This window comes from Stenella coeruleoalba, assembly GCF_951394435.1.
Source record: "Stenella coeruleoalba genome assembly, chromosome: 6".
Classification (NCBI taxonomy): Eukaryota; Metazoa; Chordata; class Mammalia; order Artiodactyla; family Delphinidae; genus Stenella; species Stenella coeruleoalba.
The window spans coordinates 70,246,514-70,255,593 of record NC_137151.1 but is presented as its reverse complement, the minus strand read 5'-3'; the positions used below and the strand labels follow the sequence as shown (position 1 = coordinate 70,255,593).

Genomic DNA, 9,080 nt, shown 5'->3' with positions numbered 1-9,080 from the left:
CATTAGTGGTTAGGGGACCACTAACACCATTGTCCTAAAGGACAAGGGAGGGGAGAGGAGAGAGTTGATTAAAAAACCCCAACAACATTTTGAAATTTCTTGTATTGTCTGCTTTAGGATATTCTGAGAGCTCTGACAAGCTTTTCTCTTTGGCAGTTTTTTTTTTTTTTTTTTTTTTTTTTTTTTGCAGTACACGGGCCTCTCACTGTTGTGGCCTCTCCCATTGCGGAGCACAGGCTCCAGACGCGCAGGCTCAGCGGCCATGGCTCACGGGCCCAGCTGCTCTGCAGCATGTGGGATCTTCCCGGACCGGGGCACGAACCCACGTCCCCTGCATTGGCAGGCGGACTCTCAACCACTGCACCACCAGGGAAGCCCTTTTGGCAGTTTTTTAGGTGAAAGTGTCATTGCTCATTGTTTTCCACTGTGTAATGAATGCAATAACTATCCAACTCCACATGACGTTTGAAAGGCTACATACAGTTGCTGATTTGACTGCATTTCTTGCACTAATGCAGTTAATTTCATTGAAAGACAACACAAAAATTCCATTGTGAAAGATGCTTGAGAAGTGAAAGATGCTTGAGAAGTGAAAAATAAGGTTTAAGTAACCTCTTTCCACTGCAATCATTACTTTGAAGAAAATCATTAAAAAACCAACATTAAAAAATTAAAATTATCTGTGTCTCTGCTGAGATAGATATGATAAAATACTATAATGTTAGTGCAAGTTTTTTTCTGGAGCTCCTTATTAATTTTACTTTTGATAATTCCTGTCACTATGTCAACAGTGGAACATTCCTGGTCCAAATTAAAACTAATTAAAAGTTATTTAGGGAACACAAGTGAACAACAATGTTTAACAGTTTGCACCTCTCAGAATAGAAACTCAGGCAGCTGACAAAAGGAAATTGAAAAATATGCATGGTTTTGACTCTTCCAGACGACAGCAAAGACTGAAGTTTGCTTATGTAACCGATACAAACCCAGAATCCTACACGGTCCAGTCTTGGACCCAGCCCTGCAGGAAAATATAATTAAAACAATTCAAATCTTTTCTGTCTCTTGAGAAACTGCCAAAGGTAGAAGTGTACTTTAAATCTCCAGCAAAGTTCCTTAACAATACCGTTTGGACTCCTCTCTGACTAGCACTCTCTCCTACTCTCTCTCCCTTCCCAGCTCCAGAGACCCCGCCAGAGGCTTTTCTCTCTCCACTCCCCTCTTTCTGTGCCCCAGTTTTTCACCTGTCATTCAACTTGGCCTCACAGGCTTCTTTAGTTTTCCTTCAGACTGCTATTACCCAGACTCTGGGTGACAAAGAAAAGTTCAAAACACACCCTTCGTTACAGGCAGAGAGTGGGAGCGGGACACATTTGATTTTGCATCAGATTCATTTTCCTTCATTTGTGTTTGTCCCAGAGAATGTGAGAAGCCAGTTGCAGAAGGATTTTGTCATCAAAGCATTTCCTGAATTAATCAAGTGGTTAGACCCTGGCGCTGCAAGGGCCAAGGCCTTGCTGCAGTTCCTGTGAACTTTGCTTTGTCTTATAGCCACAGTGCACATGTCTGCCATGAGTCACGTGTCAGAATGCACGCTGGAATCAACATATCCTGTGAGGCTCAGAACTTCTGCTTATATTTTATATAAGTACATAAAATATTATGTAAGCTTTCCTTTTAGAAGGAGAATATATACACACACACATGCACACCCATATGTATATAATTTTTTTCTTTTAAGTCCAAGTGCAGTTGCTCTAGATGAAGCAAAGGTGAGACGCCAAGAAGCTCCACCGCTAGGCCACGTCTCCCCTCTGAGGGGCCTCTGGGAGCACAGTTTGGACCATGAGTGTATTGACCAGAGCACCATATATGGAATTAGAAATACCTCTGCTACTTAGACCTAAGTGGGCTTGGACACACTAACATACACCCACCCCTCTGGGTGGCTGTGAGAGTGAAATGGTAGATGGCTGGATCTCGGCAAATGGTGATTTCCTCCCTATCCTTAGTTTCAAGGGGACAAAGCAGAGAGAGTAAAGGTGGATGGGGGCAAATCCATCCCAACCTCTGGAATAAAACAGCACCAAGATAGGGTGGACCCATGGCGAGCGGGCAGCAACCTGTTTTGTACGTCATAAGAAGCATTTCTGTAACCCAATGATTACAGATCCAGTAATTCCTACGAAACTGGCAGCCTGGACTGCCGGGCACTGAGCTTGGCCGACAAAAAACTGAATTAAAAGAAACTGACCATTTCAGGCAGACTGAGACAATGACAGAGGCGGGTCAGTTGGTGTGAACTGGATAAAATCTCAGAGCCAGAAGAAGTCCAGGTTTTCAAATGAGTTTCATTTAGCTCTTGAGCTGTCCAGTAAGGATTCCTGGGAACTGTGAACTATAAAATAGACTCTGTCGGGGACGCTGAGAGCTGACCCCTCTTTCCCAACTCTCCCGAGGGGAGACCACCGCTCCGGGGTCCCCAGGAACACATCTGAGCCTCCTGCCTTCAGGTTTCCGGGTGGACGACACCCCGACAGGCCCTGGGGACCGCGGGCGGTGCTCCAGGCAGGAGAGCCGCCCCACCGTCACTTCAATGACCCACTGTTGCCACCTGCTGGCCGCTGGAAGGAAGAGCTCAGCGCTGGGAACAGGAGGGTTCGGCTAAGGGGTAGCCAGGCTCCTGGGATAGGCACCAAATACAGACACAGATTGAAGGTTTTCTCCAAAGAAGTGACCTTGGGAGGATCCACAACTATTCCACTCACTAAGCCACACAAGAAGGTGGACTTTTGTAAAAGCAGTACCCTTCATTCGTGCATTATTTAATTAGTCAATTACAAACACTTTTGTAGCTATGTACCAGGTACCCTGAGAGGCGCTGGAGCAATTGATTGCCATCCCTCATTCTACCTCCAAATGACATGATCAGTGTGATCTTCTCCCCTATGCATTGAACTAAGCTTTACATTTATTCATTCCATCACCAATAATTATTAACCAAATGCCTACCATGGGATGGGCTCTGGGCCAAAAGCTGAGGATACAGCAGTGAGCAAAATCAGGCGCTGTCTCTGCACTCGCTGGTCAGCAGTCTAGTGGGAGAGACAGACATAAATCAGGTCATCACACAGATAAATGTAACAGTACACAACTGTGATAGGTATAACAGAAAAATATAATTGTGATAAGGGCAGAGCTGAATGGCTTTGATCAATTCTAAAACAGGGATTTGGGCTATTTGATATGCATTAAAATCATTTAAAATCTTTTCATTCTTTGACCCAGTACTTCCACTTGTAGGAGCTTATCCTAAGGCAACAATCAGAAAATTACCTGGTTTATAAGGATGTCCACTGCATGATTGCCTGTAACAGCAAAATAAATAAAGGAAATCATCCAAAAGTCCAGTGATAAGGGGTTGGTTAAACAAATTATCATACACTCAAAAACTAGAATATTCTACAGCCATTAAAAATGAAAAGTAGAGACATTATTTTACTGGGAGCCTATTATATACTCTGTAAGTTATGGAAAAGCATGTATAGTAAATCTCATTTTTGAAAACATTTATATGGGTGTTTTCTTCCAGCTCCCTACTACACAGTTTTTTTTTCTTGTTACTGTTGGGTCATCATGATCATCATGTAAATATGCTGTTATTTTTCCCTTCCCCAAAAAGGGCACAAAACAAAAAAACTTCTATTGATGACTTCTCTCAGCAGCTACAACCTCATTTCCTTGTTATGCTCTGCAGTAAAGCCCCTCTAATTCCTCCCCTCTTAAACCTACTCCAGTCAGGTTTTGTACATGTCAAGGTCACAGTGGCCGCCATATTCCTAAGCCCTGTGGTCATTTCCGTCCTCGTCTCATGGGCTCCATCAGCAGCATTTAACACAGAGGGCCACACTTTCTTCCTTGCAGAGCCCTTTGCCTGGCTTTCAGAACCCCATCCTCTCTTGAATCTCCTCCTGCCTCAGTGTTTCCTCCTCCTCAGTTTTTGCTGCATCCTCCTCTTCTTCCCAACTTTTTTTTTTCAATTGAGGTATAGTTAATTTACAGCATTATGTAAGTTTCAAGTGTACAACATAGTGATTCACCATTTTGAAAAGTTATACGCCATTTATAGTTATTATAAAATACTGGCTATATTCCATTTGCTGTAGCTCATTTCCTTTACACACAGCAGTTTGCACCTCTCAATCCCCTACCCCTATCTTACCCTCTCCCTTCCCTCGCCCCACTGGTAACCACTAGTTTGTTCTCTGTATCTGCTTCTTTTTTGTCATATTCACTAGTTTGTTGTAATTTTTAGATTCCACCTATAAGTGATATCATACAGTATTTGTCTTTCTCTGTCTGACTTATTTCACTAAGCATAGTATCCTCCAAGTCCATCCATGCTGCTGCAAATGGCAAATTTCCTTCTTTTTTATGGCTGTGTAGTATTCCATTGTATATACATATACCACATCTTCTTTATCCGTTCATCTGTTGGTGGTCACTTATGTTGCTCCATATCTCGGCTGTTGTAAATAATGCTGCTGTGAACATTGGGGTGCCTGTATCTTTTCAAATTAGTGTTTTCATTCTCTTTGCATATGTACCCAGGAATGGAATCACTGAATCATATGGCAACTCTATTTTTAGTTTTTTGAGGAACCTCCGTACTGTTTTCCACAGTGGCTACACCAATTTACATTCCCCTCAACAGTGCACGAGGGTTCCCTTTTCTTCACAACCTCACCAACATTTGTTATTTGTGGTCTTTTTGATGATAGCCATTCTGACAGGTGTGAGGTGATAGCTCATTGTGGTTTTGATGTTAGTTCTCTTCTCTGTCTATACTCATTCCTTTGATCTTATCCAGTCGTGGTTTTAAGCACCATTTACCCTAGTCTAGACCTCTCCCCTGAACTCCTGACTCCTAAATCCAACTATTGGCTCAGATTTCTAATAGACACCTCAAACTAACAGAACTCATGATTTTCATCCCTTTTAATCTGCTCCATCCACAGCCTTCCTTAATTCACTTGTTGGCACATAAAACCTTCATAATGTTCAGGCCAAAACCCTGCAAATCATCTTTAATCATCATCCTCTATTTTTTCTTTTTTTTTTTTTTTTTTGCATCCAGCTCCAATCCTTCAGGAAATCCCGTTAGCCCTAGTGTCAGCATATAGTTCCCAGATCCAACTACTTCTCAGGGCCCTCACTGCATCCACTCTGGTCCCATCCACCACCATCCACCTCCTGGATTACTGTGTAGCTCCTAACTTGTCTCCCCTACAGCTCTTGTCACCACAGGAGCCAGAGTTGCCCTTTTACAACATGTGTCAGATCATGTCACTCCCGCTCAAAACCATGCAGGGGCTCCGCATCTCACACAGAGTAAAAGTCTACAAGGTGTGCTGAGGCCCCTCCGCCCCCAGGCTACTCTCTGACTTCATCCTCTGGCCGTCTCCCCATTGCTCACTCTGCTCCTGCCGGGCTGGCTCCTTTGCTCTGTCTTCAGCACACCAGGCCCATTCCCCCTGGGGACCTCTACTGGTGCCCAGAATGCTCATACCACAGATGTCTGCGCCTCCTTCAGGTTTTTGCTCAAATGCCTCATCCTCATTGAAGTGTACCCTCAACCTACCACGTTTACAATTGCGACCCCCTCTCCAGCTGTCCCGATCCCCCTTACCCTGCTCTACTTTTTCCATAGCATTTTGACCTGTTAAGATACTAAACAATTCACTTATTGTCTGTATATATATTTATTTTTTAAATTGGAGTATAGTTCTATGTATTTTTTTATTGATAATCTCCGCCAACTAGAATGCATTTTTCCTGAGGAACAGAAATCTTCATTTTATTTACTGATGTATTCCAAATGCCTAGAACTGTGCCTGGCACATAGCAATGCCCAATGACAAATTTTTTTTTGCGGTACACGGGCCTCTCACCGTTGTGGTCTCTCCCGTTGCGGAGCACAGGCTCCAGACGCGCAGGCTCAGCGGCCATGGCTCACGGGCCCAGCCGCTCCGCGGCATGTGGGATCTTCCCGGACCGGGGCACGAACCCATGTCCCCTGCATCGGCAGGAGGACTCTCAAACACTGCGCCACCAGGGAAGCCCCGACAAAATTTTTAATAAATGAAGGCATGGGCGGAATCCTTTCACAATGTATATAGATGTCAAATCATCACATTGTACACGTTAAATATCTTACAATTTTATTTGTCAATTATACCTCAATAAAACTGCAAAAAAATTAATCTTTTCCTGAAAATATCATTTCCCTAGCATAAAAACCTAAAAATTAAAGGAAATCTTTTGACTTCAAGTAACATAAAGTAGGGTTTGGGGTCAGTGAAAATAAATACACAAATACATAAAACATACATAAATGCATGGAAAGCGTCTGAATGTATATAAAATAACCCATTAACCATAGATATTTCTGGTAGAAGGATCATGGATAAAAATTTTTCTTTTTGTTCATCTGTTTTCCAATTTTTCTATAATAAAATTGAATTACTTTAATAATAAACTTTCCAATGAAAAAAATAGGTTTACTCCTGTGGATGATAGCAGTTTTAATATATTTTTTTTTTTAGTCTGCAGTTCGCCCACAGAAGAGAATAGGTAAGATGGTGGAAACGTGGGAAAGGCACCCACTCACGTCATCGTGAAAACCCCCTGCCCAGACAGTGCAAGAAATTCTGTCTCGATTTGCGTTTCCCCAGAAGCAGACCCAGCAAGGGGTTATCAGAGAGGTGGCAGGGTAGGGACACTGAGACAGAAAAGAGATAGAAACGAATAAAGGCAATGCTGTCAGGCCACGTCCACTAGGGGCAACCAAGACTCCATCCCATGGACGAACCCCTGGGACGCAGTGCAGAGAGTGCCTCAGTTATCCCATCCTAGGCGGGAATTTATCCTCCGACAGTGGTTGAGGGCTGTTTTGCGGGGCATTAATTCCCTTGCACTTCCGTCGTGTCCCCTGTCCTACAGCCAGGAAAAAAAAAAAAAGTCTCAGGTAGAGGGTTGCAGGTGTGGGCAGTCAGCAGATTTCTCCAAGTCGAGGTGAAAGCCAAGGGAACGTGGCTGGGCGCTGAGAGGGTCTGCAACAATTCCTTGGTTAAGTCTCTGATTTTGCTCTCTGGGCAGAGCTCCCTTGTCCATTGCCCTCCGTGGCTCTTGGATGTGCCCTCTGCCGGGGTTCTTCCTGGTCCGTTATCTCCAAGGCCGCATGTGAGGTGAGCAGTGTGGACAGTGCCCTCCTGCAGAGACTGTAGCTTGCTTTCCCCCAGTGCGTCTCTGGGCACCCAAGGACTGATTCAAGGCTTGGGCAACCAAAGTTTTTGTAGTCTGAGTTCAAGAACTCTTTGGCCCCCTCCCCGTGTCCTCAAGTCCATTCTCTACATCTGCATCTTTATTCCTGTCCTGCCCCTAGGTTCATCAGAACCTTTTTTTTTTTTCGATTCCATATATATGTGTTAGCATACGGTTTTTGTTTTTCTCTTTCTGACTTACTTCACTCTGTATGACAGACTCTAGAAGAAGTGAGAGAGTGGCATGGACATATATACACTACCAAATGTAAAACAGATAGCTAGTGGGAAGCAGCTGCATAGCACAGGGAGATCAGCTCAGTGCTTTGTGACCACCTAGAGGGGTGGGATAGGGAGGGTGGGAGGGAGACGCAAGAAGGAGGGGATATGGGGATTATGTATACATATAGCTGATGCACTTTGTTATACAGCAGAAACTAACACAACATTGTAAAGCAATTATACTCCAATAAAGATGTTAAAAAAAAACTCTTAAAAAAACCCCAGAATTCTTTGGCCATACAATTCCCTCAAATATTTAGTAAGCTTCTGAAATCTTTCTTTGCAGTCATTTGCACGTGACAGTATGCACACCTAGGGTTCTTTACCAGACACAATTCTCAAGCCTGATTTACCTCTTTGCACCCTAACCCCTAGACTTCTCTCCTCCAACTTAATGGAAACCATCTTGAAGCCCGCTGGGAAAGAAATTGGCCTGAGCGTGAAGAGAGCAACCTTAAACGATTTTTGCTACAGTGGTGAGACCAGGTATTGAGAAGTCCTAACGGGCTTTTGCTGCTCAGAGCCTTTTTTTTTTTTCTCTCTATGTGATCACTTACTCTTAGGGCTCAAAGCGGAAGGCTCCAGATTTCTGGACTCATCCTATCCCTTTCATTTCTGTTCTTGAACCAGCCAATAGTTTCCTGAGCTTGACTCTTCCTTGTACAGACTCCCTAAGCAAAGCCAATAAGAACAGGGAATTCCCTGGAGGTCCAGTGGCTAGGACTCTACCGTTCCACTGCAGGGGCCATGGGTTCGATTCCTGGTCAGGGAACTAAGATCCTGCAAGCCACACCGTGTGGCCAAAAAACAAAACAAGCAAACAAACAAAAAAACCCAAAAAAAACCCCTAACACTGACTTTGTGTTTTCCAACCTCTTCTAGAGCCACCGGCTTGGTACATACTTTGCTCATGAAGAAATCTAGGACAACAGTTATTTTAAGTAATTTGCTATTATCTTCATCTTTTCTGCCTCCAGTACCAATTTTCTTACCTTCCCCACCGTGCTACATGTTTTAGGATCCCCAATGCAAGGGAGTACATTTTGTATTAACGATGATAAAACCACCTTCTGTACAAATAAACCCAAGAATTTTGATGGCTTGACACAGTCAAAGTTTTGTTCTCTCTCATGAAATAGAGCTGGGTGGTAACCAGGCCAATGGGGCGCCCTCCTCCCTGGAGTCATTCAAGGATTCAGGATATCAAAAGCAAAGCCCCCTTCAACATGTGGTTTCCAAGGTCACCCTGGGGGTCATGTCCATTCCATGTCCATTCCAGCCAATCAGAGACTAGAAGAGCATGGATGAGCTCCAGTGGGAGGATGGTGAGTCTCATAAAGTTTCCCCTCCCATCTCATTTTCTAGAACTCAGTCCCATGGCTCCATGTAGAGGTAAGGGGCAGCGTGAAAGGACGTATTCCTGGCTTTGTAGTCACAGTGCTATGCTATGGAAAGGAGGGAACCAATTTTTCTGTT

At 43.9% G+C, this 9,080-nt stretch overlaps 1 long non-coding RNA gene across 1 annotated transcript in view; it reads right to left on the bottom strand.

Annotated features, from left to right (window-relative positions):
• Positions 1–3,338: 3,338 nt before the first annotated feature.
• LOC307188081 overlaps positions 3,339–9,080 on the bottom strand; it is a 49,266-nt gene continuing 43,524 nt past the window's right edge. The window contains exon 3 of the long non-coding RNA XR_013828801.1: positions 3,339–3,368. This is a non-coding gene — a long non-coding RNA (uncharacterized lncRNA). The remainder of the gene's footprint in view (positions 3,369–9,080) is intronic.